Genomic DNA, 27437 nt, shown 5'->3' on the forward strand with positions numbered 1-27437 from the left:
AGCCATACCCCAACCACCTCCCCATCCCTCCTCTCCCCATCCCTCCTCTCCCCATCCCTCCTCTCCCCATCCCTCCTCTCCCCATCCCTCCTCTCCCCATCCCTCCTCTCCCCATCCTTCCTCTCCCCATCCTTCCTCTCCCCATCCCTCCTCTCCCCATCCCTCCTTTCCCTGTGGCTTTCCAGGACAGACACACCGCCAGGTCTCTAGATGCTACTGGGGAAGACACCCTGCGGATAAGAAACTGAATGTATTACAAGTAGTTACACACAACAGTACAGAAACTAACTCATCAAAACACTACTTTGACTTTCTAGCACAGAAATGCTCTTAAATTCAAGAATTGAATGATACACACCAAATACTGCGCCTGAACCGGCCAATGATGTTTCTTTAAACTAAGAGGATACAGAGTAGACCAGGTCTGGACTCCACACAGTTGGGTTGTTGCTTTATTTGAACCCCACAGGAGGCAAAACAAGCTCTTAAGCGTGTCCAGGTCTTCACAGGCTGCTGCTGCTGGGCATTTGCCCATTGCCTCACATCATCCTCTTTGTTTCTCTTTCGCGGACAGCCTAGCGGGAACCAGCCCTCTTGGAAGAGTTACTGCCTTGAGTCTGAAAAGCTGTTTGGAAAAAGAAAAAGCCCAACCCGCTGCTGTGATGTGTGTGGTTGGGACACGCAGCTCCACAACTGCATTCACACATGGCACGTATCATAGAATCATAGAATCACCAGGTTGGAAGAGACCCATCGGATCATCGAGTCCAACCATTCCTATCAAACACAAAACCATGTCCCTTAGCACCTCGTCCACCCGTCCCTTAAACCCCTCCAGGGAAGGGGACTCAACCCCCTCCCTGGGCAGCCTCTGCCAGTGCCCAATGACCCTTTCCATGAATTTTTTTTTTTTTTTTTATGTGGCAGGCTGTGCAATTGCACTCATTTCAGCACTTTCAAGGGCCTTTGAAAGATCACTTTGATTGTGTCTAAAGCACCGTATGTGGCCTGTCACAGAGCGATATATTGCAGGATTACCATGCAGGGAGAGTGGTCACCGCAGCATCCTGCGCTGAAGCCAGTTGGATGCTCAGAGCCATGTGGCCAAGCGTGGTTTGGGAAAGCTGGTCAGCCCCGACAGCAGGAGGTGGAGAACTGCAGCCCCACATGCCACCAGGAGCTGGGGAGCCATCCAGTGCCAGCTGTTTCTCTCCTGGCACCGCACAGCGCAATCCCATTAGCGTGACATCAGGACTGGTGAACGCGCTGCACATGGCGAGGAAGCACTGGAGCACAGCCACCAAGCCCATTCACTCAGAAAGACTTCCTAAAGGGCTTTCAGACATCTTTTAACCCCTTCCTGCTTGTCTCTTTGGAGGTTTTTTTTTCCCCTCGGTTTCCCTGCTTAATGCGGGATTTTATCGCTTAGCAGATGAATGTAACCTTTAAAAGCTAAACGGAACATTTTGAAACAAATTCTTATAAAGAAAACAGGCAGTCTTTGCCCTTTAAACTTGCAAACGGGTAGCTTGCTCTGGGGAGAGTGGAACAACCACCTTGGAATACACTTGTGCTCTGCAGTAATGGTTAACTAACATATTTATGTATGGGAGAGCAATACGCCAGAGGACAGGAATTAAAACTTCCTTAAACTTTATCAAATGCTGTATTTAATTAGCTGCTTACACCCCATGGCACCTGTGAATATATGAAAAGAGTTAACAAAGAAAGCAGGGCACAGATTAGGAAAATAACTTTCTCCCACCCCCACAAGAGAGTTCCAAGGCAAAACACTTGGGCTGGGCTAATATCTTAATCCCTCTAGTGGTAACGTTGTGGCACGTAATTAACCACCCCTCCAAAATGCAATTAAGGAAAGTGAACAATCCATCCAGAGCAAAATCACCCGTAGCACGTGGGGTTTGTGGCACGGACTCTGCAGAACCATGCAGAAAAAGTGACCCTTCTGCAGCCTGAACTGGCTTCTCATCAACCACAGAGCTACTTGGCAAAGGTTCTTTGAGGACTCAAAATGTGCTTAGGCTACTTCTACGAAGGGGATCTGATATTGTCTGAGAAGCAATGGAAATGGTTTAAAGAAAGACGATTCTAGTTGGTTGGTTTTTTCCCAGCACAGAAGAAAATGGCCAGAGAGTTTATAACACAACTAAACATCTGATTTTGAGGTTAACCAAAAAGTTGAGGTTAACAGCTTGACCTCCTGTCCTGATGCCATCTCTGGTCAGCCACACTCAGGAAAAACAAGACATATGGGACACAAATCCCATCTAGTCCAACATCTCACCTGAGAGTCACCAGCAGCAAATATGGGCAAGGTTACTCTGCTCCCCAAAAATATCTCCCTTGATCTATAACAGCTAGAACTTAGCTTGAATATTGAAGCTTTTCTTCCATTTAAGAAGCTTTTCTAAGCATTAACTTCACTGGACATTTACCATTCATGTTATTTATCTGCTCTGATCCCTATTTGAATTTTGCTGGTTCCTTGAGCCCAGCAATGGTGCTTCTTGACTTGACTTCACAAAACTACTGGTCATAGTGACACATTCTGAAATTGGAGGTATTGAAGCAGAAGAAACTTCTCCATTTAAAACAGTGAACGCAGAAAGAACTGGGAGAAAAGTTCCAGCCTGTGGCAATCCTACTCCAATTTTCTCTGAGCCTACATGTAGCAACATGACATTAGCCATGCTGCTATCCATCTGCAACTGTTAAAGGCATCAGAGTTCCACTGAAGTTTACTTTTGCCTCCCTAAAACCTGCAGGACCACGAGGAGCTTGCCAGAAGCTGCCATCAGAAACCTCACACTCTTTGTTCAAGCAAGCTGTAGAGTGGCAGCAGGGGCTGGGGGTCATGGAGGGACAGGAAGAGCTTAAAATATAACAGAGAATAAATTCAATGTTTGGGCTCTCAACGGCTTACCTTGGCAAGGGAACCTATTTCCTAAATCCAAATAAAGATTTAGCATATTACAAGACCCTTTTAACCTGCTGCAGAAGTGCTGGGAAGCATCCCATAGACCGAGTGATCCAGTTGCAATGCCAACACGTTCTGCTTGCTGTGATTAAATTTTCTGCTTTTGTGTTGTCTGTTACGTGGAGCAATGAATGAAGATGCTCCTCACTGTGGGAAAGCCATCATATGGCCAATGGAAAAAGAACAATTGCCCTTACATGCAGTATTGTAGCACCAGTCAGAGCCGTCAGTAAAAGCAGTGCCTGAGCCAAGAGAAATAAGTGAGCATATGGTTCTTGTACCCTGTATTGTACAGGGTCAGGAACATGTTATCTTACAGAAGATTTAATTACTTTTCTACTACCCCACTGCAAACAGCATGAAGGAACGTGTTTCCTGAGCTTTGCTCTCCGGTGACCTAAGAACATTATACCAAGATCCCCATGTTCATAAGCATGTCATATCTTGACACAAGTGTGTTAGGAGCAGCTACTAGAAGCTAAGAACTAATTCCACATGAGCTGGGATTGAATCAACATGAGCCAGAAGAGCAATCAATACCCTTCAAGTACATCTCCAGCTTTATAATTTTACAGGCTTCATAGGCTGTAATTGAGGAGACTGTAAAACAAAGTAAAAAAGACATAAGCAGGTTTCAAGCAAGGCTTGCATTGAGTTTGCTGAGTTCCCCCCCTGTTCACACGGACCCCACATGCACGTACACACAGACAGTTGTGCAAACAGCCCACAAACCGAGACCCAAAGTACATTTCCCCTGTTTGTTCTTCAAACTGACAGCTCAATTACAGCTTTTTAAGCCCTTCTGCATATGGGGAGCTGGGACACAGCTTGAATCTACAGGGAGTTTTGTTGGAGGCATGAGGAATTTGACCAGGATCTGCCTCACTTTCTCAGACTGGTTCTTATGAACAAACAAAGCTAAGGTCAGAAAACATGATGGGACTCATCCCACTGCCTCATCTGTCACCTACTACAGGCCATAAGCTTCTACCCTGCAGTGTTGCATCCAGCACAGCGCTGCTTTTATTAAAATCATCCTGATGCTGGTTTTGCAGTGTTAAAAGAAATAGTTAGAACTGGGCAAACCAGACCAGACTGATGAGATGCAAAGGGAAGCAACTCTAGGAAAGACAGCGCTCTTTACATCTTTTAAAACTGAATTATGTTACATGGAAATGCAAATCCCTAGAACTGGCAAGCACCAAATGAGCATTAGCAAGAGCTGAATTAGGAAACATCTGGAATTAATGGTTATTTTTCCTCCTTTGTAAAATTAATGTGTGTCTTATCTTTGTTTACCTTACAGCATTCCCCCCTTAACGTTTAGTCAAATTTGAAGACGACTGTTTTGATACACAGCTGGTCAACTTGCCATGCCCAGGCAGCATCTTTTAGGTGAAAACAAAAGGCAGCAGGCATCTGTGTTTTGTCTGCTGTGGACATTTTCACGAAGAGATCAAGAAGTTTCATAATCTAGCAGGACATGTTACTCTACACCAGTGAATTCAATACACTTTAAGGTCAGCCTGTACCTTCCCTGTAATCAAATGGTTCCAAAACCCTCCCAAAGCCAGAACAGGTGTTTCATTCATACTGTCTGTCTACCTGGCAAGGACCCAAATACTTTCTTTTAAAGTCTAAACTCCGTATTATTCTGGGGCGCACTGAACATGTACATGTGTGCTGTCTGCTAGGCATGCCTCAGGCTTGGTCAACATTAGCTACATGTTTTTCTTTGCACAAATCAAACAGGAACACAGCTGCTTTTATGTTAATACCTAAATCATGCTTTAAATTTACGCCACACAGCTCTCCCTTTAGCCAGAAGGGCCCTGCAGATTTAACGAGCTGACATGTCAACAGAGATCAGTTCACCCACCAGAAAAGTGCAGCTACTTCTAGGGTGAGATGTGGTAGCTGTTAGCCCTGCCGGAGAACGAAGAAATGCTGCTTCAAGTTGAAGCCGCAGAGGCAGCAGGGGGATGAGCAAATGCACTCGGGATGAAAAACAGTGTAATGATGGGAGCTAACGCACCCGCTCGAGTGTGAAAGAGCAGCGGGGGCAAACTAGAGACACAAGAACAGAACATCCTTTTACTCCTTGTCTGAAAGGTGGGACATATCCAGCGCTGCAAATGGGAGACTGACTCAAGCCTGACTCAGAGAACAGGATTTTTTCCTGCTATGTCATTGTAACTTCTTTGAATACCGGGAATCTCATTCTCCCACAGATTAATTCACCCGGGTTTGTTTCTGTACCCTGTGGCTCTGTGTGCAAATATTCTCCAGGCATGGGGTCACGACAGACCCTTGCTGGCCACAAACAATAGATCCAATTTTTCAAAATCTAGGGCGAAATTACTAGTGGCAAGGAACTTCAGAGATTTCAGAAAGAGCAGTTAGCACTTCTAAAGCACGTACACGCATTTCTTTGAAGGTGGAGATGGAATCATAGAATCATAGAATAACCAGGTTGGAAGAGACCCACCGGATCATCGAGTCCAACCGTTCCTATCAATCACTAAACCATGTCCCTTAGCACCTCGTCCACCCGTCCCTTAAACACCTCCAGGGAAGGTGAATCAACCACCTCCCGGGGCAGCCTCTGCCAGGGACCAATGACCCTTTCTGTGAAGAATTTTTTCCTAATGTCCAGCCTAAACCTCCCCTGGCGGAGCTTGAGGCCATTCCCTCTTGTCCTGCCCCCTGTCACTTGGGAGAAGAGGCCAGCTCCCTCCTCTCCACAACCTCCTTTCAGGTAGTTATAGAGGTCAATGAGGCCTCCCCTCAGCCTCCTCTTCTCCAGGCTAAACACCCCCAGCTGATGATTCATGCCAGTAAGGATTGCTCGAGTTAAATCATCCACTCCATTTCCATTCAAGGATTTGCTTTCCTCCTCACCATCCTTGAAAGCTGGTGCTAATGTCTCAAATCACTCTGAAAGCAATAGGTCCTGGGGAGAGTTAGTAGCTAACATCGAAAAAGGAAGATCCCATCCAGGCCAGAAGGGCAGGTGCCAGCTGACCATTGCAGTTTGCCTCCTCCTGCCCTACCTCGGTGACTGCTTTTTCATTAACTGTGCATCTGTTCAGCTGGAAAGCTGCGGGTTTGCTCAGATTTCATTAGCGCTACTAAAGCAGCACAAAACGGAGCTCCCATGCTGTGTTTGGTAGGTATCACAGCTGTCTGCAGGGAACACAGTGCGGATACAGATAAACCTGCCCCCTAGGCAAGCACAGAGCTCCTACTATGAAAACAACTTCTACCTCTGAACTGGTCTTTTGTCAGTGCCTTTTGTCACCTACACTTAAGGACTTAGAGGTCAGACTTCTCCTTTCCTATAATCAGATTGATCCAAAACTACTCTTCTAGTTTTCCATGGGAAATCTTTCTACTTATAAGCTAGATTCAAGTGGAGTCATGACATGGCAGGGACACACGCTCAAATACCCAGTATGAGGGTAACTGATTCCTGGCAGGGCTGATTACGTTATCATATCATATAAAGCCAGCTTCCTTGGGAATGATGAGATCTAAATCACGCCTTAAACCTCCCCCACTATCAACTTGGAGTGCATGGACTCGATGGAGAGCCCATCTTTGCCGTCACATGGATAGTAGTATTGGCATTTTCCTAGTAAGTCCTGTTTCTTCAACAAGAAATAACACACACTTAATGAAAAGTGTGATTAGGAACAAACAACAGACCCCAGCGACGTTACAAATGCCAAACTGGCCCCAGAGGAAGGATTATCTCAACAAGTAATTCACACCAGCAGATGTCCTTTGGTTTTCACATGTATTTTGCCAGCTAAAGGGGATCCTGAGTCCAACACATCTTGGCTGTTGCTCCCCAGAGGAACCAGCAGCTCTCCTGTCAGTCACAAGGAACAAAGTTGGAGGAAGGTACACAACCCAGCAACCCAACAAACTCATTGGACTTAGCAGAACATACATGGAAATTTGGAATTTCCCTGTTACCTCCAATGTGCAGTATAGCTTGATATTTAGTTAGCACAAGGCTGAATGAAGCAGTGAAGATGCATTCCAGCCGTAAAGCTCCAGTTTTTGCTGCTTGCCAGCAACTTTTCTCACTGTGCCGCACGTGTTTTCCCAGACGAAATGAGAACTGTGGGTCTTATAAACAGTGCCAGCTGGTAAAGAGGTTAGATACAAAGTTTGGAAAAAAAAACCTCTTAAAAATGAAGAGTTTCTTCTCTTATCCCTTTCAAAGCAGTTTTTGAACGTGGGAAATAACCTCATTCCCCATGTCCAGGAAGCTGAATGGCCAATACCAGCAGCACTGGTGTAATGAGTTTCTGCCACAGACTGCTGTGCTGGGGCCACCGAGCAGCCACAAGGCTGCAAGAAAGGAATCAAACACCGGCCACCCTGCCTTGTGCATCACCCCTCCTTGTCAGGATTATAGACTTAAGACTGTTCCTGGAACCTTCTGCATACAAGGTGTTGAGACCAAGAACAGTCTCAATGCACAGGTTTTCTGTTTTCTTCTTGCTTCAGAAAGTGCAAGGGCTACAAAAGGTGAGGGAGAGGGTAACTCTTCTGAAGTAACAAAGATCAGTGTGGACAAACAGCTTGTGCTGGTGCTGCAGCCACTCAGGATGGAACCTGGCACGACTCTGTTGCGGGGTATCTTAGCATCGTCTCAAATGCAGAGGAGAGTAAGTTCATACCTGCGTTTTCCGTGTTTTTCAGAGCTGGAAAGAGAGTGGTTAGTTACTACCCAGAACTCTCCCCAAGGCAATGCAGGGTGACAGAGTTTAACTCCAGCTGTGCATTGTAGGCTCTGCCTATGTCAATGCTTTCCTTTTTTTTTTTTTTTTCTGGGATACACTCAATCCAAGCACAATATTGACAATAAACTCTTCTTTCTGAGATTCCCAGTCCTAATCCATGGAACTTGCAGAGGGTGAGAGCATTGTAATGAAATATTAGCAAGAGTTTCCTTGGTAACTGCCCATATGAAGCCCTCTTATATTCACTGAAGTTCTCCCAGCGTGACTAATACCTCCTGAGCTATAGTTACACCACTCTGAATGTCCTGAATGCATGACCAAGTCAGCAGAGCAAACACACTCAAGCTCCATTTATACAGTTATGGCTTAATCTGATTATTTTGTAGTTTGACCAAGTGCAAGAGAATTTTGCGGAGCTTCACTCTGCAATCATTAGCTCCTCACTTTCATCTTGCTCTTTGCGCTACTTCAAGCTAGGATTTCCCGTTCTGCGTTTCCTAAGGCAGAAAAACCAGCAGCCTAGCAGCTGAGTGCAAATTGCAGTCATCTGTTAAAATGCATTTGGTAACATTTTCTTTATCCTGTTAACCTTATCAGTGAGCGTAACACATGGGGAATGTGGAGAGCCTTCACGCAACGCAAAGCAAGAAGCGCTCCATGTACAAGCTCCACCAGCCCCTCTGCTGCAAAATCCAGATCACAGTTTTCAGTAACTTAAAACCATTGGTGTAAGAGAAACCAGCAGAACTATCGGACACAGGGAAAGACACTGACAGAGATCCTCACCTGGCCTGAACAAACCTTCTCCCCCATCTCCTCGCAGGCTCCCTGGCACTGCACGCACACCGTTCCCCTTCTGCTGGGTGGAATCTGAATTGTTCAAGTACGTGCCCTTGACCATGTACAGCTTAAGGCTTGCACAGAAGAGGAATTTTTCTTCTGCTTGAGCAGAGGCCTGCAAAGAAAGCCCTAGACTGCAATCCTGATGTCCCCAGGAAGGCTGGCACCATCCCACCCACAGGACTCCAACAGCAGGAGAAACTTCAGTGGTTCCTTTGTGAGCTGCAGCTGACAGCAGCAGACTACCATCATTATTCCAAACTTGGGCTCAGTCCTTGTGCTGGCTCCCTCCATCCCAGCTGTCCGCCCGTCACTTAATTTTCCTTTTGCAAAGCTCCTTTCACTTCCAGGACTGAGGATTTATAGGTCCCAGAGAGAACAACTCAGTGCCCTGATCCTCCCTACTTCTCACTCTTGCTCTTATTTCTAGGAGTACAATTCATTTCCCTGAGTGGGGTTGGGGCAGAGTGCCTCCAAGAAAGGAAGACTTGCACAATCAAGAGTTCTCATTCACTTAAAACTTTTTGGAAATGCACAAAATTATTAACTTTGACAAAATAATCTCAGAATTCAGACCCTGTTATTTCTGCCCAGTGCACCAAGATTCCTGCTTTAGGTATGAGAGAGGGCAACTGCAACATCAGAGATGAAGAAGTTAAGGGTGACAATGTACATTCAGTTAAAAGAAGGGGGATGCTAGTGGCTGTCCAAGCATTGGAGCTGGAAGACTGAGCACAGCTCAGCAAGCGCTGTAGCTCCTACAAGGTACCCACTGAGCTGTATTATTGTGGCGATGAGATCACTTGGTTCTCCACACCTGCCTGTGGGCTTTCACCTCCAAGTGGGACATGAGCCATAACCGTTTCCTCTGCAGGGATTAGCCTCAGCCAGCCAAGGTCTTGCTTTCCCGGTGAAAGCAAAAGGTCACAGAAGTTTTGGATCTCCTTCCCGCAGCTCAAGGTGCACAACAAAGGGCTGCTGCACGTCTGCAGGTGTGGCTCCTGGAGAGGTACCCGGCTTAGCTCTGAAATGAGCAGCGCCAGGTTCACTAACAGAGCAGCTGCTGCAGGGCAGAGCTCCTTTCAGGTTCTAATATTTGCCTGACTGGCTGGTAAAACCAGAGATGGTTGCGCTGCTGGGGTACTCAGACCTCTTGGTGCCTGCCCTGGGCTCGGATCAGCATAGCCTACTCCTGAAAAAAGGCTTCTTTAATAAGGAATAAAAACATAGCAGCCTCTCCTGGCCCTAGGCACTCACAGTTTGCTTTTGTGATGCACCAAGTTGCACATGAACCACCTTTTAAGCATCAATTTATATAGGATACAGGAAAGAGTAGTACTGCCCACCCTTAAGCTGTTCACCAGTACTGGCTGACTCACCCTGTAAATGCACATGGTGGTCTGAGGGCACTACGATAATGGGGATATTGATGCCTTTCATTAGCATTTGTCCCTCCTGTGCAGCACAAGTGAGATATCACACCTGTGTCTGCCATAGATAAGAACTTGCCATGGCTTGGGATCCACATCAGGAAAAGATTTTACATATTTCTATTGTCACAGCCATTAATCTGAAATCTAAATTACTTCCTATTTGGGAAAGCATCTCATTTTTTTTTCCATGCAGATTATTCCTACAGTAGCTTAATAAGAACAGCTAGCTATTTTGTGCTTAAAAAATAATTCCCCTCAGTTGAAAGAGATAGCAAATTGGAAAATAGGTACCTTCTCCAAAACAGAAGAGCTATAAGTCCATTCCTAACATCACAGAGAATGTGCCACAGCTGAGATCTTAGGCTGAGGCTGAGGCTCAAATCCCTTCTCTGCTAGTTTCCTGCATGACCTTGGACACTTAACTTTCTCTTTGTCTCTCTTCATCAACCCAAAATGAAAAGAATTAGCAGTCACGGGCTATGATGAAAATAAAAGCTGTGAGATGCTCAGCCGTCAAATGTAGGTGCATTTTTAAGGTTGTAAAAAATGGATTTAACAGCTAAGGATGTTCAACTCAGAATGGCTGGTTTGCTGGGATGGATCCTGTTACTGCTTTTAAATGCTTCGCATTAACATAAAGGATAATATTTTAAATAAAGAAAAAAGAACCCTCATAACCACAGCCCAGCTATTTGTGGGAGGTTTCTCCTCGGTTTTCAAAGATCCTTGAAAAACTGGCAAGGAAACCGAGAGCTGTTTTACTTTCTTTAGGAACACTAAAGGGAAAAAGGTACTTTGCGGATTAGGAGATTAAAATTACAAATAAACTGTCTGGTAATTCTACAGTAATTAAAGTCATTAACTTGATTGTATACTGCCATTTTCAGCTGGTTTGGCCTTTTAGAATTTTATTTAAAGGAGCCACATTAATAAAGAACTTCAGATGTGGAATTACTGCTGAAAGGTATCCACTCTGGATTGATCCACAGCTCTGAACTTTTAAGGACTCCTAAGATGAAAGCTATTTGGAAACTCCTTATGTGATTTATGCATATAGTGCCTGACATCCTCATCTTCATGCTAGGGGATTTATTCCTTCCCTAATGAGGTGAAGGTCAGGCATGCCATGCTCATTCTGGAAACGAAGAGCGTACAGGCGTGTGCCCATTGGCATTCTCGCCCTGAGCTCTGCACTTCAAGCATGAGGTATGAATAAAGGAATTTAATTAGTTCTTGCCTGCTTCTATTAAAGTGCTCTGGAGGGAGGGATGCAGAGACAGTGTAATAAAGAGGGTATGCAATTTGCATGCTAATAGACACATACACTTTCTCTGGACAAGCCTTGACTTGATACCAAGATTAGAACTTGCACTAAACCCAGCTTTGTTCCAAAGTGAGCCTGCCGCACACAGCAGCACGAGTTTCACAGGGGTTTAAAGTTAATTGCAATCTATTCTGCTTTCACTGTTTAATGTCTCTCTGGCCGTTCCCTGGCCTGAAGCTCATTGAAAAAGCAGATAAAACGCTTGGAGGTGTTTATCAAATCCTTATTATTACAGGCACTCACTGGGTTTGGGAGAGGAAGCATCAGATTCTCTTTTGCTATTTGTGGATTGTGTTTAGGGCTGGAGAGCAGGGAGATCTGCTCCCCACGCAGGAGGGACCGAGGCCATGGTTTGACAACATGTTGTCTTTGGCAGCACTGTTGATCTAATCTGGTTTTGCCCTCTTTCCCCTTCTGGTTCCCCAGAACCAGAAGAAAGAACTGACACAGCTATAAAAGGGGTGTAAAATTTTTTTTTACCATTTTTTTTTAAAGCTTTTTAAGAAATAGCTCTCCCTATGCAAGTGCATGAGTCAGACCTCTGAAAGCACAACTATTCCTGCACGAGGCTGTTAACACAGGTAAGAACCACAAACTGTTGAAATGGACACCCAGCCCTTTCTGGTTTAGCAGAGCAATTCCTAATATTAAGAGCGATGATGTAAAGCAAAGTGGAGTGTCACAAGGCCAGAACTGAAAGTGATCCATCCATTTTGCAGGAGAGGAAGACGGGTCAATGCACTTAGAGAAGAAGTTTTAGTTTGTGGAGCACGCGTAAATTGTGCTGTTTCAGCCAGCCTTACAGATCTTGTTAGGGCAAAATCCCAAATGTTTTGCTGAAGCAATCTCCGGCCAAATCCAGATTTGTAATAGGGATAGCAGAGTTAGTCAGGAAAGATAAATGAGCTGCAGTAATCATCAGCAAAAGAGAAAAACCAAAAATATTTCAAGTGCTTCTCTGGGTGCTGGATCAAGTCCTTGATTTTTATGAGTTTCCTACATGGTGTTGGAGGAATCAGTTGCCTGCGCCCTGTTTCACAGCTGTAAGACTATAGCAATGCAGGAACAGCAGATGAGACTCTAGACACTGAGGTAAAACATTCTCCTGGTATAGCTGAAAATGAGTCACCTAAGAGCACATGGCATCAGGAGCGAACAGGCAGCTTGTACCCACTGCAGGACTGAGGTGGCAATGGGATTTCCTGACAGGAGTTTTGAAGCACAATCATGTTCTCAGGGAGAGATCTGGGTGGTCTTCGATGTGGCTCACACTGGTAATTTGCAATAAAACACCATCTTGGCAACATACCACAAACACCTTCCTACTAAATGAAAGCCCAACTTTGTCCCTGGAGCGTAGCGTTCAGCCTGACGCAGCTGCTCTGAACACAGTCCAAAGGCCCCACAGAGGGTGGGAGGTGCATGGGAAAACCCTGCAGAAGTGTAGGTGAAACAACCTCCTCATTTCCTCCAAACCCCTCAGCTTACAGCCCGAGTGTGGCTTCTGCACTGATGGTTCAACCACACCGCAATCGCTTGATGGGTTCGTTCCCAGCAGATCTTCCCTGCCCCTCTGAGCCACCTACACCTTCTGGACTTGGGACCTTCACTCCTCAGCTCCATCCCATCCCAAAGCATGGCAGCATCTCTCATGAGCTGCATCCAAAGCCTTCCCAAAGCAGAGCTCTGTGAACCAACAAGCCTGGTGAAATGCTGCTGCTGACTGACCCAGCATCCCCATCCTGCTCAGTGGTTCATACCCAGGGAACAAAATGCAAGAGCCAGAGGTTTCACTCCTTTGTTTTATCACCTGCTGTGCGTTGGTGATCATTCATCAACCTCCTCCAGTCTAACAGGAACCTCCAAAGTCACTGCTACAGATTAATCTCAAGACCAAAAATATCCTAACTCACAGGTGTGGGTAAAAACTAGTTTGAATGCATTCCCACCTCCTCCAAATTACATTGCTATCAAGAGTTAGCAGAAACTTATTTCAAACACAGCAAATCCCCCATATGTGCAATGGGCTGACGCTTCGCTGTCAGACTCCTTCGCTGGGAACATCACAGCAGCATCCGTGCCAGCAGTAAATCCCCAAATTCTTTGACAAGCACATACATCCTGTTACTCTGCTTTACAACTGCAGAAATTAAGGCAAACAAGTCGTGTGATTTATACAAGGTCACAGGGAGTCCATGCCAGATTTCTTTAAAAATAGTTGAAAATCCCCCACAAACAGCTCCGCTCTCTCCACACAGCAAATTTAAAATGGCATGAGCAGGCGAATAGCACAAGCTCCCCCAAAGAGGAGGAATCCCTGCAGAATCACTCAGGAATGCTGAAAAACGTTACAACTCTTCCTAGTATTTTTTTCTACTCTCTTGGTGATTACTAATCTTTATGGAGTTTACATTCCATCTATCATTTTTATAACCAGAGATCAGAAAGGGATTACAACCAGGGGCTGCAAGCTATTCACACAGGGACACTGTTTATCTAAGCAAAGAGAGCAGCTTTTCTACTTTAACTGCTTGTTTGGGGGCAGAACCATTACCAACTGGGACGTGTGCAAAGCTAATTTGCTGTTCTACACCTTAACTGAGGTGGTGCCATTTATACCAGCAGAAACATCTCTAAATACATAATGGTCACAAATAACAAGCACACATCCCAAGCAGATTGTTATTTTTTTCACCCAGTTTACATACTTCTTTTTTTTTTTTTTTAATGAATATCAATAATTACATCCCTTCTCCCACACTGGGAGCTGGAAGTGCTCTGACGATGCAGCACTGTGACCTGCAGACCTCTGGCAGACATCATTTAGAAAAAAATCACAGCACGATCTAAATTCATCCTAAAGGTCAAAGCATCCCCTGGGGGCTCGCCGGGGCCAAAGCTCAGCTACAAGAACTGCACTGCCCAAATTGACCAGAAAGTAAATGAAGTCCAGCCCACGCCACTCGATTTAGTGTATCTCAATCAGCAATGCCTACTCCCTTGGATGAAAAGGTTGGATATTTAAGATGCGGCTGACACCTCTTAACGGTAACAAGCAACGACATTTTAAAGGGTTCCTTTGATCCTCAGCAAATGCTTCAGCCCTGATATCAGAAATACAGCAGCTTTTCTTTCGAAGCAATAAGTGATATTACTTCCCTTTAAGCTTCCACTTCACTTTGAGCCAGAAGGTTAACAGAAAAAAATTTAAAACAAAGCAAAACAGCACCAAGAAAAAAGGAGCAAGACCTTAAAAATGGCAATAAAATATCTAAATATTCAGTGGCTAAGAAATGGTATTGATTCCTTGGTGCATGACAGCATCTTCTTAAACGTCAGGAAGAACAGAGCCCTCTCTAATCTAGAAAGTTATGAATCATAAGAACAAAGCAACTGATGAAGGTCAGGAAAAGGAACCTCGGTAGACTTTTTGGAGTGGGAAAAGGTTCCAAGTTACAGCAAAAAGGGAGAGTCAGGAGTTTAATGCTTGTAAGGTTGTATTGCAGACTTTCGGGGGAGTAGATTCTCCCCTAGTGTTTGCTTACAGACTGCCTTGATGCCTTTGAAGTACTGTATAAATTATACAATAACCAAGAAGAGGGGGATTTACTGGCCTGATAGGCCTTTACCCTGGTTTAAAGACCACTCCCTCTACACACATACTTGCACGTTACTTCAAAAAAAGCTGGCATCCACTCATTTTTCCTACCAGGTGTGTTTTTCATCTCCTGCCTAGCTATTGTCTCCACTAGTGCATTGCAGCTCCTGCCCTCAGCAAACACTCAGCGCGCAGCCCAGGGCGCTCGGAGGGGCAGGACAGCAGCGATGCTGCCCAGGGAACAGGTCTGGGACTCTGCTTTGCTGTAAAATAAGCCGCACAGACTAAGCTGCTACAGCATCGGGAAAGTAGCATTAAAAAGAACATCCAAACATTTATGTCCAGGTCTCTAGGTGGTGGGGAGAGGTAGAGTTTCTTCGAAACAAAGCCCGACAGCCGCAGCCTTTAGTCTGCTTGCAGTAAGTCAGGTCTGGGAGGTGCTTTCATAGAATCGTAGAATAACCAGGTTGGAAGAGACCCACCGGATCATCGAGTCCAACCGTTCCTATCAAACACTAACCCATGTCCCTCAGCCCCTCGTCCACCCGTCCTTTAAACCCCTCCAGGGAAGGTGACTCAACCACCACCCTGGGCAGCCTCTGCCAGTGCCCAATGACCCTTTCTGTGAAGAAGAAATCTAGCTCTAGCTTTGCATCCTAGAGAGGTGACCAGCAATCTTCTGAAGCAGCTCTCAACCACCCTCCACACGAGGAAATCCAGCATTAGGGGCCCATCCCCAAAAATGAATCTTCTGTGGGTTTGGTTTCAGCTAATGCTGGGACCCCTGGGGTCGGTGCTGGACTGGAGAGGGTCCCTTTGGCTCAGCACCCACCTACAACAGAGGAGCACAGGTTTTTCTCTGCATGCTCCCACCGCTACAGCTCTGAGCACCCACTGAGACCCACAGCCCCTCCCCAGCTCCCCCGCAGCCTGTTTGCAGTCAAAAGCAAAGCCTTGGGGAGACCACAGACAGCTCTGGGAGGCAAAGGTTACAGGTGTGTCCTGTGCTCCCTCCTGCACGAACCAACGCCAGCAGAAGATCTCCAGGCCCCGGGGTGACAGCTTGACAAATGACATGCCCCATCACGGCTGGCAACTCCTTTGCCTGGGAGGAGCAGAGAGGTTCACGAGCATTTTTCTCCTCTGAAATCATTCCCCTGCCTGACTGCCCTTTCGAGCCCCTGTAGTTCATTTTTTTTTGTTTTTAAACTGTTTTAAAGATAAAAGGTGCCAGGAGAAGATCCCTTCCTTGAGATGAAGAGAGCTGGCACTCCAGGGATCTCCGTGCTATGTGGCTGGTGGTTTTCCCAGTCACCCCCTGGCACGATGAGGTGGCTGTGGCAAAGGGGACAACTGCTACAGGGGAGCTGACACCATCTCCTCATCCCTTTCACAGCTGTGTAAGCAGAGAGACAGGACAGATCCTCATCCCATGGGTCACTCCTGGTTCTTTGGAGCACCGTTGCTAGTGCTTATCCACTTTGCCTTCTTCCCAGCTTGGATGCTGGTTCTTTTTAGCTCTGAAAAGAAGCCTCAGGAGCTGTTCTGGAGGCTGGTGGCTACCCTTCATTTCCAGAACTGGTGGGAGCAGAAACCACCAAAGCACAAGCCATTAATTCCAGTCCAAACAGAGAGATGCTGCCTTACTAAAACATAACCCTTCAGAGTCCCTTTCTGCTACAGACAGAAGCCCTCTAATATCAGCAGGAGACTCCCCGACCACATCAGCAGCTATAGATCCAACCCAGAGAGCTGTTCCTTGTCAATCTATGATTCTATGATTCTATCCCCATTGGCTCCTGCCCTGAGCATGGTGCAGTGCCATACAAGTACCCCATAGCACCACTAAACAGCTCACAGTTCCTCAGCTCCCCTGCTCAGTAAAAACTTTGCGGAAAAAGCCAAGTCCATATAGAAAGGTATCTTTTCTTTTCTTTTTTTTTTTTTTTAACTGAAGATGTAAAATAAGCGAGACTGCAGAATCCTTCCTACTAAAGGAAAGTAAATAAGGTGAGAGACACCAAGGAAGAGCCAAGACGCCTCAGCATCACTCAAACATCTGTACTGTAGCACGGACACCAAATGGATGGGAAAATAGAGCCTGCAGCTCCCCGCCACATCCAGGAAGGACCAAGGCCCATCCCCTCTGTTTTGGCAGTTGCAAGTGACATTTCCGACCATAGCTCATAAATCTCAGCTAAGCAGGGCATTTCCTTAGGCCCCCGTATCTTTGTTTAATCACTTTCTCCAGACCATGCTGACTTTCCAGACCTCGCATGCAATAGCTCAGCAGTTCCAGCAAGTGACAGGAACGTACGTGCCTGCCCGATATCCCACCCCCGCCGGCTCCGGCTGCTGCTGCCTTCGCTCATGTGCCAGAACAGGCATCTGCAACCACCCTGTGGGCTTCGTAGGGCTGTTTCACAGCAGTGTCCCTCACCAAGAGCTGTCCTGGACAAAGATTTACTGTTAGATATATCCGCTTGTGGGGTTTAACATGCACCGTCTACCATGCTGACAAAGATGAAATGACTCATCCTTTAGCAAGTGTTCAGCTGGCCAAACTCAATCTCGTGGGGATCTTTGACTGTAACTCAAGCTACTTAAATCTGTTCTATATTAGACTCCCGCCAGCCAAAAGGGTTTAATTTAAAACATATGTTGGGGTGTAATCGCACCTTTCAAAGCAGACTTGATAAAACCCAAAGGTGCTTGAAAACCCAGTGCAGTATAAATGTTTTTCATGAGAAGATCCTAAACATGTAAGCCAAGCAGTCTGCTCTATGAAAGCGCAGGAATCTGACTCAAAACACAGCTTGGTCTGCTCTGTCTGATACTGATCCATGGGAAAAAGTTGATATTAGTACAAGACACAGTAGCAAAGAGTTTATGTTGTCCATGTCTGGGGACTGTTCTTTGAGTTTTCAGTGAAAGCCTGCTATTAAAATCCTTGTGCTGTAAATAGGCCAAAATCAACTATAATTTTAGCCCAAGACTCGAGCAGAACTTAAAAAAAAAAAGCAGTAAACCAAAAGATGCTGCACTTTTATTTCCGAGTAACAAACCAGCAGAATATGGACTGCGGGAAGGGACACTAATTCACCTACAAGAATAACAAATGGAAGAGAAGGTTATATTTTAAGCAGTTTTGAACATGTTGGCCACAAAACTCCACAGAATACAATATCCCATGCAGCCTGGCATTTTCCATCACTGGAAGACTCTCTAATTTAAAAATTAGAGGTTGGTATTTGCATGGGATAAGAGTTTAATCTCTTTAACAATGAAAATGCCTGGCTGGCAGTGGTGGTGAGGGTTAGGTATTAAGATGCAATTTTCTAAATGGGGACAATCAGTCAGAGTTGTCAGGGTGGCTTTCATTAGGATTATCAAAATAATATCCTGAAGTGAAGGTGTTTGTAGGAAAGCAGATGCCAAATGCAGCAAACAGGTGAAGACCAGACCAAAAGAGAGTCGCCATCTGCGTACATAGACACTCAAATATTCGCAAACAGAAAAACCTTCATAAAATAGAATGGCCTAGTGACACTTTCAGAAAGCATCTAGTATGGATCTCACACTTGTCCCAACCCGCCTGGCTGCCCGGGTTGGGGACAACCACAGGCAAAATATTTACTCCAACATAAACTCATTCAAAATGATGCCCTGTGTGCAAATGAATGCCACACTTTGATGCAATGAGCTGCTTCCACAGGTAAAAGACTCATATTCAGGCAATAAACCGCACAGGCAGTTGTATTGTGTTTGCCTCCACACTCATACTTGCAAGGGGCTGTGCCATGGGCGGCAAGCTCAACTAAAACACAGCCACACCAGGATAACGTGGAAAAGATTTTGGATTCTAATATTTCTGAGTGGTGCCCCCTAGGCCAGTTCTTGAAGCTGGCATGAATCCCTGTGCACATCTATTCTATCAGTTCAAAGCCATCACACTTGTCCGAGCACAAGTTAATCTTTAAGAACACTTGGGGAAAAAAAAAAACCCACTACAGATGGTACTGGGGGGATATTCTCTCTTCCCTCCATACCAAACACTGCAGGAAAATCAAAGAAACACATGAACAGGGTGAAGTCAGCATCCACAGGCAGTCACTGTCTGTCATCAGCAGAGCAAGTGGCCCCTACAATTAAGAGCACAGGCTCTGTCTGGTTTTGGCATCATTCATTTCTAATGCCTGCTGCCATATAATATACAGATGCTGTAGGTGAAATTAAACCTGGAACACCACCACAATATATCATTTTCCCCCCAGTATCTGAAGCGAAAGGTATGCTTATGCTGGAATGCAACAATTTAAGTGTTGTTCCTGTCAATCTTCAAAAGCATTTTCAGGCAAATTGAGCTGCCCAAATGATTTGACTCCATTTGAAAAATTATGAGTAATAAAACTAGTGTTAGATGATGAGCAGAGGAGACAGGTGATGCTGAAATGAATTACCATGTAAAGTCTTGGGGACTTATCTGTACCTCCTCATTCTGCAAGAAGCCGGTTCTCGTAACATTTTGATATATGTGGTCTTGGTTCAGGAGAACAGAGACAAGTGGAAACAGCAGGTTTCCAGAGTGGCGTCTGAACAAGCTTATATCTAAACAGTGGGAGACCCTGGGGTGGAGGCAGGAAAGAGAAGAGTTTTTGTACAAGAGGCTCTGATGCCTGGAGGGTTTCCCTGAGGGGTGACATGCAGAGCCTCTCCCCCACGGCTGCGGTAGCCAAACAGTTCCCATTACACTGGTGAGTGACTTTTCCTATTCTCATTGCTCAGATCAGCCTGGGCCATACGAGCAGTAGAGAGTACACTGTATGCACAGCTGTAAGCACTCCCATGCCCACACACCCTTTTTCCATGTGGGAAGCCTGATAGAGGCCAAACAAATGGAATTTCATGTACTCTCAGTACCACAGGATAAAAACAGGACCCAGCCTCTCTCTCCATTCAAAAACCACTACTGCTGAGGCACTGCCTAGATCATAGAATAGAATCATAGAATCACTAGGTTGGAAAAGACCCACTGGATCATCGAGTCCAACCATTCCTATCAATGAACTGTAGTGCCTGTGCCAGTACATTTGCACATCCTTTATCTTTGCAAACAACACCCTCAGTTCCCCATTCATCCCGTTACATCTAACACAGACTCCAGTTAATCCTATACAGCAAAGACACAGCCCTCTTTCTCAGAGCCCCACAAGTATAAAAGACTATTCAGACAATAGGCAGGCATCACTTGAAATTATGACACTAATGAGGGTCAAACACTCCTTGTTTCCCTTCCATCAGTCACATTGAGCCTGGGTAACACAGGGAAAACCCTGTACCTGCTCATCTCCCCATACAGAGCAGATTGGTGCCTGTAGAGGGGTCCTTACCAACGCTGGGGCATGACTCCAGACATGTGGATGAGCACACACAGCGGCTACAGCTCTCTTCCCCAGCAGGAGACACCTGTGCATGGTGCCAGGAGGCTAGAACAGGGCTATTGGCTCATCAGCCCCTTCCAGAACACTTGTCTTGGAAAGTAACTTAATACATCTGTCACCAGTGCTAGGAGAGTGGCTGTTGCTCGTGCCTTAGGCATTACAGAAGTCTGTAAATGCCTGTGCCCGGCAGCATCCCTCCAGCACAGAGGAGACCGAGACATTTGGATTGCAGCCACAGGCTGTCATGCAAACTGCAGTTATTTCATCCCTCATTTCCCCACTGTATATACAGCCTCGCCGCTCTTGGGACGGGGCTTGAACCCTTCAGTAACATAAAGTGGAGTTTGATGTAAACTCTAGCACCTTCCTCTCAACCAACTACATCATGACATCTCGGCTCCTCAGCTCAATCTCTCCTTGAAAGCTTAATGGATTCAGTCTGCTAGAATGGCAGCAACTCGAGCAGCAGTTTCTGGAAGTGCCTCTGTTGGGACTGAACATCAAACCAGCCCAAACAGCTCTGCAGACACATTTTACGCCCACTTGTGCTCGACAACAAGGCTGACAGGGAAACCCAAAGTCATGATTGCTTGAGGTAAGCTCAAAGTGGACACGGCAACCCAAAAGTTTTGTCCCGTAATGGTGTTTGCAAAAGAAAAAATGAGGAATGAGCTTACATTGGCTTGAGCTGGTAAATGGCCACAGGCTGCCCTGTGTGGGCTGACCCACTGTCATCCCAGGACCTACAACAGTCAGAAGAAATGCGCGTGGGCAGAATTCCTGAGTCTGCAACTGGCCTCAAAAATCAGATAATATCATGGGAAAACACAGGGTTGACCCCTGGGGGAAGCAATCTTGTGTCCCCACCAGCCTTCACAGCACATAATACCATTGGTTTCTGTAACTGCAGTACATGTCTGGCTGGTTGAGGGCCAACTACCAAACACACTGCCTAGCTCTGACCAATTAAAAAAAAAAAAGTACATCCTAGAAGCCAGCTGTTTAATTATCGAAAGTATTAAGAACAGCATGCAACTAATAGAAAAGCTTTAGATTTTCAGAACACGCTATTCTCTCTGCTCCGTTTATGGGAAGGAATCAGAATGCATCACAGGACGTGATTCCATCCTGTTGATACCACCCATGCTGTGGGCTGCGATGGAAATGCCACAGGTCTGGGTACATGGTCTTTCTGTGCTCCCAAGGGAAAAAGCAGACTGAACTCCTTTTAAGAACCAGGCAAGATTCCCGTTATAGAGAGAATTCCCTTGGTAGGTTTGTACCCTGTGACCATAGTTGGCTTTTCATGCCATGTCTCTGACCTCTTGATCTGCAGAACGGAGCTTTTCGTGGTCTGGAAGAAGGCAGTGCAGAGCCCTACCATTTCTGGGGATCTCACACTCCTCTGGCACTGGAAGCTCTCCAAGGAGATAATGCTGTCACTGAGCGATGATCACTGAGCGATGAGCCCACTAGAACGGCTGACACAGCATTTCTTTTCAAATGTAAACAGTTGTTCATGGTCCAAGAAAGGATTTCATGCTGCCCAGCCCAAGCATTTAACACCCCTCCTCCTCTCCCTGAGTCTTGTTTAAAAAAATCTCAATTTAATTTTCATTAAGTTTATGAAAACTGGTGTTTTTCATCTGTGTTTTGGCTTCTGGACCATTTTTAGGGTCTACTTCAAGTTTTTCCCTACAGACTATATGAACAGAAAAGTGGTTTTTTTTTTTTAAAAAATGCAATCAGGCAAGGAAGCTGCAAGTAAAACATCTGATATTGCAAGACACGATAAAATCACAGGAGCTGGCAGAACTGGCAGGCTGCCCTCTCCTCCTCCATCCATGCCCCATGTCCCTTTGTGAATTGGCCTTTGTTCGCTACAGTTTCACTCTAGCGGTTTCTCACACCAGAAATTAAGCCCTATTTTATCCAAACCTGGCCCAGAGGGCCTTTGGCTCCCAGCCAGAACATACATAGCATTTCTTTTTATTTGCCCTTCCTTTCTCAGTCTCTCTCCCTTCAGGGCCCTGTTATTATTATTTTTTTTTTTCTTGAAAAATCCTAAATTTTACTGACTAAAGTGCTTACTTTCATGTTGATACATTTGTTTTGTACTGCCTTTGGGGTCATAAGGAAGTACAAATTATTTTGGATTTGGAGGGAGCTGGGAGAAAGCGGAGGAGAAAAAGGGGATATTATCCAGCATTCCTTTGGTACTGACACACAAGCGCCGATATTAGCCTGGTGATGATTCAGAACCAGAGAGGGAAATGGCATTTGGATAAAATGAGATGGCTTGGGATGCGGCTGCGACAGGCTGAGGGAACACGGTGTTATCAGCAGGGCCGTGGCAGAGGACGTGCTGCGAGCGTGGTGGGACACTGGGTCCTGTCACAGCTGCTGCTGGGCTGGGTGCAGGCAGCACGCCTGGGAACGAGCATCTGGGACAGGCTGCATCGCAGACTCATCCGGGCTGTTTCCTGAGCTCACCACAACACAGGCTGCCACTTCCCTTACTGCCATAGCTTTAAAATTACAGGGAAAACAGCACCCAGCAAGATGTTCTCAGCACAAGCCCTGTATTCCAGGAGGGAAGCAGGTGCCTGACACCAAGGACTGTCACTCCAGACCGTGCCTCTGCCAGCTGAAATGCCTCTGTCTAGGGTACACACGCACCCAGCCTGGCCCAGGCTTCTTGTCCTACCTAGATGTGTCTGTGCTGCAAGCTGCTTCCCACCACGCTGCTCCTCTCCTGCTGCAGGACACTGGGTTCTTGGCTTTGCTGCCAGTCATCTTCAAGGCCACCACCTTCCCAGAGGCAGGAGCGGAGTCCTTTGCTGTTTTGCTGCTGCCCTGAGAGTTAAGAAAACATCGGGTGAGGAATCTCTAAATGGAGACTGAGCAAAGCTAAACCTGCCCTCTAAACAGAGCATCAGTGTAAGTGGCTTCACAGTGGGATGGAAATCTGCATCTGAGAGCCAAGAAGTTCTGCCTTTTTTCCAAGTATGAAGGTCTAAGACCAGAGACCCTTCTGGGGTGCAGCTCACAGGCGCTGCCACCTTCCCAGTTCCCAAAGTCTGGGGAACACAGTGGAGTCATGAACATCCTAGAATTCACTTATTGCCTCCTACACACCCTCCCTGTGCAAGCATCTCTGCTCCTCAGGGATGCCAGCACCTTGCTTTGACTCTGGAAGAGTCTTTCTGGCTCTGGTTGCTGCCAGAAACTCCAAGACACAAGGTGAAATCTCTGAAGGGGAAGTATGACCAGAATCAAATGGGGAAATACAAAAGGATTGTAGGACAAGAAAGGTTTTCTAGAGAATTTACAGGTCTTCCTTCCCATCTTCAGTCCATTTTCCATATCTACTTACATTTTCCACCTTCAAGTTTTCTTCCCTGATCCTAGAGATCTGATGGTGTGCAGGCTGCTTCCTAGTGATAACCAGCTTCTACCTAACCCAGCCCATTTCCTTCTTTCTCTCCTGCATGTAAGATGGGACCTTGGGTGATTGTCTGGTTGCTGCCCCTAAGGGCTGGCTGTACCCTGTGCCTTGGTCTGATAAGACCAAACCCTGTAAGTGGTTGCTGAAAAGCATGGGAAAAACAGTTCCATCTACTAAGACCTCAAGCAGACTCGAGAAGAGCACCTTTATCCAAATCTGGAGACAAGTGTCTTTTAAAATCAACTTAAACTGAAATAAGGTGCGTTCCTCCCTTGCTCCCTCCTCCAAAAATCAGCTGTAACCACAGGGCATTCTCAGCCTTGCAAAGGCTGGAGAACAGAATGTGCCTCTGACACGACAGGAGCGCTGGGCAATTTATCACAGGAGATTACACTCGGGGAGGGTGCCCATGTGATTAGGATTTAACAGTCAATTAAATCACACCGACGTTTCTAACAAAGAAGCTGGGATTAAGGAAGGACTCCAAAATGACCCATTTTCCTCCCAGACTCTGATACCAACCTTGGGCAACCCAGATGTTCAATTAAAGCCAACCAGAATGAATAAAATTGCCTCCGAAATTACACTAGGATGGGAATCAGACGGTCAGGTCTGCCCTCAGGCGTGCACAGGGAGCTGCCCGGTGTCTTGGACTTCATCAAAAGGATTCCAGCCATGTGCTTAGTGCAAGTGATTATGCTGTGGCTGCTCTGGTCATTCCTAAGGAGCAGGCAGGGAAGCACTACTTCTTTTCAAGATTAACCACTGCCAGACACTGCAGATGAATGCAGCGCTGCTGGTTGGAGAGTACACACTCAGCTGTGATTGCCCACACGGTTACAAAGAACACGTGGCAATGTAGAGCTTGCACAGTGATCTGAATGGGCCCCATGGAGACTATAAATACACAAAGCCTCTCCCTTCCCAAGCTCTTCCAGCAGGCAGCAGTTCCTCCTGCCAGATCTCCTTACGGCTTTCCTTGAAATTCCCCCAAGCCATGACCACTGAGCACCTCTCAGTCTTGGCAGATGCTCACTCCTTCCTCACCCCTCTCTTCCTATCCAAACATTTCCACTGCTCCTGTGTTTATCTTGCTTTACCCCCCCTTACAAGCAGGGCAGGCCAGGCATGGAGAATCACCAGATCCACTCCAGATGCTTAGTAGATCTCCTGTTCTGGTGGTACCAGCTTGTTTTGTGGCTTTCCTGCTCTTTATCTAACTATCACGCTGCTCTGTCTCCACATCTCACCTCTCATTTTCCATTACGGACCATTTGCCCTCCCTTCTTGGCCAAGAGAGAGAGTTGCATCCAGCCGCAAAGCATTTCATCCACCTAGTGCAACGCATTTCAAAACGATGCAGGGAGGAATGCGTATCCCTGTACTGTCTCTTCCATACTGTCAGACACTGTATTGGAATGGGTTTTAAAGCAAGATCGCAGGCTCAGCATTTAGGTAAGCAGATCACTCCAGGGCAGCAGGAAGATCTTGCTGTCCCACCTGCATTCCCCTCTCACTACAACACAAACCATTTCTCATCTGCTCCTTTCTTTCAATCACGTTTTACAACAGTAAAAAGCCCCGATGATTGCATCACTATTTCCCCATTTTATCTCTCTCTTCCCCTGAATGCTGCTGCCCAGAGCTGTTCTTTGGGAACACCAGTTTGCACTGTGTCACTGCCACAGCACTGGGGCTCAGCGTCCACCTACTGTTCTACTTAGGCACAAACAGCCTGTTTAGAAATTACCTGGATGTATAGGAGGATACAGCTTGTGTAGCCCAAGTATTCTCACCACAGAAACCAAGGAGGAATTATAATATGCTTGTGAAGGCAGCAAAGACCTTTATCTATGGCAGAAATACCAATCTTCCCCTCCCCGCACCCCACTTACATCACAGGCTGCTGTAAAGACTTGATGCAACTGCTTGATTGACGCAGGTTCTCTCTGTAGGGAGAGTCCAAGATCTCGTTTCATAGGTTCATCCAAAATGTCAGAGTTATTCCCAGCATCCTGTTCTGGACAATTCATGCCAGCAGTGTATGATATCGTGTTTTTCTAAGAGAGCATTTTATGAGGTCTCTTCATCATCCAGTCTTTGTTCTGCAAGGTCATTCAAATCTCATGACAGTGGAGGCAAAAATCCCCTTATGCTCTTACAGGCGTGTAGGAAACTACGGGACCGCTTGCTGGAAGAGAGGAGACAAAAGGTGGTTAAAATAAATCCACAGAATTCCCCCTCATATAGTCGCTAGAATAATAGCAAGTTCAGGGCTCCCTCTCCCTCTTGAAAATAGTTGAGGCACATCCCTAAAAGGGATTGTGACCACAATACAATTTTTTTAATGTAGCAGGAAGGAGTTGCTGAGAAATCACTCAAAGCACATGAAAGTCAGCCTAACACTGTACCTAGACCTAGCTACTTGCCATGGATGCTCATCATCTCACATCTAAGAATTCTTTATCAGCAATTCCATAGTTTTCTATAACAAAGCTGTGGGTTATTTTTTCCAGATAGTAGACATAAATTTTCTCCCAAAGGTCTGCCTCATTTTATCAAGTCATAGTACCCCAAAACAAATGGTTGAGGCAAACCCAGGGTCAAGATACATGGATTAACCACGGTGTGATTTCACATCCCTCTCCTCAAGTCATCTTCATCTACCAAGATGCAGGGTAGATCTGCAGCTGCAATGATGATCCCAAAAGGTGACAGTGATGCTGGAAAGGTTTCTATTGGTGTGTTCATGCTTTAAGGAATGTGGGGCAGTTAGGTGTCTAATTACGAGTCCCAGGAAAGACACCGGCACTGCTTCTTCACAGAGGCTTTTTGTCTTCCAATAGACACTTTGGATTAGAAAATCAGATCCTAAAGTCAGCTGCTAAACGACATCCAATATTTTTGGCAAGTCACTTTTGCCAACGTTGCTTTGCTCATGGGCGCATTTCCCAGCTATCCGAGTGACAGCCAAACAGTAATTTGAGGCTGCTCGTTGGAACAGTAACATGTCCTGCTCCTGCTCCCCAGGACCGCAGAGGCACTCAGAACTAGCACCCCTCAAAGGTTTTCCAGGAAGCAGTGACTTTGGGAACCCCAAAGATAGAATGGAAGTCGTTGATCAGAACAAGCAGCTGTAGATCCCTTGGGGCAACACACAATGCAGAAGGGGATGCTGCCTGACACTCTGTTTAAATTGGGTGGATTTATGAGCTGCTCTGATAACAAGTGTTATCTGTCGCTATAATCAGTTACCGCCCTCTTTGCTGGAATTTCTCATGGTTTGTTCTGTTCCCAGCTCTTCGTGGCTTGTCATTGTCTCTTGCAAATTCATCTAAGTCTGATGGTATCTTGTGAATTTGCATAAAAGTTTCCATTAACTTCAAAGGTCCGAGAAGTCTTGAGATTGGACCAGAGCAGTAGGAGCAGACACGACTGTGCAGCAGCTGAAGTAGCAGTGGATCATAGGATGATCAGCCTTTCGTGCCATTCCTGACTCCTGGGTCCCAGCTACTGATTCAAGAAATGGGTGACCAAGAATAGGCTCCCCACTGCATTGCTTTTTGCATTTTGGAGTCCTCAAATACCAGAGGCATTA

At 46.0% G+C, this 27437-nt stretch overlaps 1 long non-coding RNA gene across 1 annotated transcript; it reads right to left on the reverse strand.

The window, feature by feature from the left end:
• Positions 1 to 425: 425 nt before the first annotated feature.
• Positions 426 to 25683, reverse strand: LOC138728657 (uncharacterized). Its single transcript, XR_011338730.1, has 3 exons — positions 25590 to 25683; positions 23099 to 23247; positions 426 to 625 (listed from the first exon to the last, which is right to left on the reverse strand). It is a non-coding gene; the product is annotated as an uncharacterized lncRNA (long non-coding RNA).
• Positions 25684 to 27437: the final 1754 nt, after the last annotated feature.

The sequence above is a fragment of the Phaenicophaeus curvirostris genome, chromosome 18 (assembly GCF_032191515.1).
Source record: "Phaenicophaeus curvirostris isolate KB17595 chromosome 18, BPBGC_Pcur_1.0, whole genome shotgun sequence".
Classification (NCBI taxonomy): Eukaryota; Metazoa; Chordata; class Aves; order Cuculiformes; family Cuculidae; genus Phaenicophaeus; species Phaenicophaeus curvirostris.